The following is a 3428-nucleotide window of genomic DNA, read 5'->3' as shown; positions in this document are numbered from 1 at the left end:
CAAATCACTTACAACTAATGCAAAACATTAGTTCTATGTACCTTTGACATGCATCCTCGTGCATACTCCCATTCTTCCGCCGTGATATGCAGCCCCTCGTCGCTCTCTGCTCTCTCCATTTCCTCATGCAACCAATCAAGATGGATATCATTCGGAAGTGTTGCTAGATGCTTAGGGTACGCCTTCCGAGAGCCATGTTGCCTCCGAAAGAGAGCTCTTTCTGCTTGCCTTTTTTGTCTTTGCATCCTCATATCTTGTAACCCATCTGCTCATCACATCACTATTAAGGATACAAGTGAAATTGAGATCATCAATCAATGTTCTGTCAATTACTTTACTCTGTCGTCCTTTTCCTTGAGGCACAATAGAGGTCATCCTCAAGTCCTCTTCATTGCTCCATAGTCATGGCAAAGAGCTGTCCACCTGACCAAGAAATTCTGAAATATATACAAGAGACTCTTGTATCAACCAACCCTCGGCCATGCTTCCTTCAGGCCTTGCACTTTGCCTCACAAAGTCTTTTAAGGTCTTCATGAAGCGCTCTAGGAAGAACATCCAACGTGCATGCACAGTACCACATAAAGAAATTTCGTCCACTAAATGCACAATGAGATGTAGTTGACTTGTGAGAATGGTTCGCGGAAAAGTCTCCTCTACCAAACAAACCACCTCCACTGCCATAACACGCGCATCATCCAACGTGGCTGGATCAATTGCTTTGGAACTAACATATCTGAAAAATAAATAAATAGTACGTTATACCTCATGCACGTTCATTTTGCAAGGTATAATGAAGGGTGATCTGAGCATGGGTTTTACATACCTCACAAGCTCGCCCATCTTATAAATACATTTTTTCAAACTCTTATTCGCACAATGGTCGATGCTAGTAGGTAGTATGAACTGCGCACATAAGAGCACATTTATGGTTTATGGCATTACAAAATTTAATTTCAACGTACGTACAAGACTTGGAAAACACTTACTTGAAGCATCTTGTGCCAATCGTGGGACTTCAACCCATATAGTTGCTCAACGCCTCTTTTCTTAGTGGTTGTAAAGGCTCCCTTCAATGATCTCATGCATCCAGTGGGAGTACGCAAAGTGATGATGGCCTGCTTTACCTGCTTCTCCTCTTTCTTTGATATAATCCATGGTGCAGGCGGAAGACAAACGTGCCCACCCACCTCTCGTGGCCAAGCTTGACGCATACGTCCTGCGACCCACAAGTCCTCACGTACGCTAACATTGTCTCGTTTACCAGTAATATGTTCCCAAATACCAGATCCTACATTCTTGAAGATGTGCATGGGATCAAGAAGATGGTTGATCTTAAGATGGGTCCAATATGGCAGCCGGAAAAAAATGGAGTACCTGCACAAGGGATTGCTCTATGTGACCTTTAATCCAATTAGAGACTACACAAAACAAGATTGAAAAAACATCACTATACCTGTTCATGCCATCTGGAGGAAGAACAGTTGTAGACTCCCAAATACGCTTCCAACCTCCCAAATCTGGAGGAAGAACAGTTGTACTAACGAAGGGCCACAAACAGGACATGCATGTTTACCCGATGTTTTCAAACCTGTTAAAATATAAATAAAAGTTAGAATAATAAAGTCAAACCGTCTAATTAATATATATAGCCAATAGTAATAGAGTAGGAAGGTAATTAGAATTCTTACCAGAACAATCGCTGTATCCTGGAAAGTCATGCATTGTCCACATCAACACTGCTTTTAAGTCGAAGTGTCGAGAGGAGGGAGGCCTACTAATGTCCACCACCGCAACACCTCTCCATAGTTCCTCCAACTCATCAATCAGTGGTTCAAGATAAACATCCATATGCTTGACTTTATGTTTCCCTGGAATTAGAAGGGATAACATAAGATGTCCCTTCTTGATCGCCATTGATGGTGGAAGGTTGTAATTCACCAACACAACTGGCCACACGCTGTATGCGGTGCTTTTGAAACCAAATGGATTCACTCCATCCATACCCAGGCCAAGTCTCAAGTTTCTGGGCTCTGTTTTAAAGCTGGGCCACTCATCTTCAATATGCTTCCAAGCAGAAGTGTCTGCGGGAATTCTCCACATGCCATCATCCGATCGATGTGAGGAATGCCATGACATGAGCTCTGCTATGGATTTGCACTTGAACATGTGTTTGATGCGAGGAATTATAGGAAAGTGTCGCAAGACTTTACGAGGTACATCAAAACTCTTCATATCTGTTCTGTACCTTGCTTCACCACAAGTGGGACAATGTAGAGCCTCCTTATGCGTCCCACGAAAGAGAATGCAATCATTGACGCATGCATGTATTTTATCATAATCCAGTCCTCCAAGAGATGTCACATAGCGCCTCGCTATGTCTCTTGAGGTGGGTAGTCTATTTTCCTTTGGAAGCATGTTTGATAATAGCCTGCATCCAATATCATCAATTATAATTAGTCTTAAATCCTAAACCTTAAACCACTAATTCAAATTTGTAAGTTAGAATGCTTACTTCAACAATGCGTCAAGACTTGCATTGCTCCATCCATAAACTGTTTGTATATTAAGTAGTTCAAGTGAAGCACGTAAAACTGAGAATGTGTACCCTTCAAACACCGGTGTCGATGAAGCCTTATAAAGATGCTCTTGTTCCATATCATCATCATCCATACCTTTGGGATCATCCTTAAAAAGATTCCGCACCATATCATCAAGCACCTCCTCTTCCACAACTTCGTGGGGTGCAGGGCTATTGTCGTCCCTTTCCCACTCATCTCTGACAATAGATCCCGAAGCTCCAGCATCATCTCGTCGACGCTTTACGTGCTCTCGTAGCGCGTAGGGTACCATGTTAGGGTGTGGTACTGCATCCTGCTTCAATTTATCAAATTATATGTTACAACTCTATTAATTTAATTTGGATACCATGAGTCATTTGAATACCATCAATGTACATCTACTCACCTCTAAACCTGTTTGATTCCATTCTCCATACATGGAGATGTGATTCAAGGTAATTCGACGTGCTCGTACAATGCATCCTTGACATCGATTACACATACATTTGATCCGTTGTCCCAACCACACATCGCGATTACGATGACGCATTGTCTCATCTTCCCCAGAACTGCTTGAAGAGGTTGATGACATCCTGTGTACAAATCAGAAAACACAAAATCATTATATGTTTTTAATGAAAGCACAAAATCGCGTGTATTGACGCGGCTATCTCCTAAAAATTCCGTGTATTAACGCGGCTACTTCCTAAAAATCGTGTGTATTCACGCGGCTAATTTCTGCAAAACGCGTGTATAAACGCAGCTAAAATCACATATACGCGAATATACCCGCGTTTGTAAACGCGAATATAAACGCGGCGGTATGTTTAAACTAAAAATAGCCCGCCTTCCCCAAATATAGATTTTGAA

This window comes from Cibotium barometz, chromosome 29 (genome assembly GCF_041138505.1).
Source record: "Cibotium barometz isolate CiBa-2024 chromosome 29, ASM4113850v1, whole genome shotgun sequence".
Taxonomy (NCBI): Eukaryota; Viridiplantae; Streptophyta; class Polypodiopsida; order Cyatheales; family Cibotiaceae; genus Cibotium; species Cibotium barometz.
Note: the sequence above shows the minus strand (reverse complement) of the source record.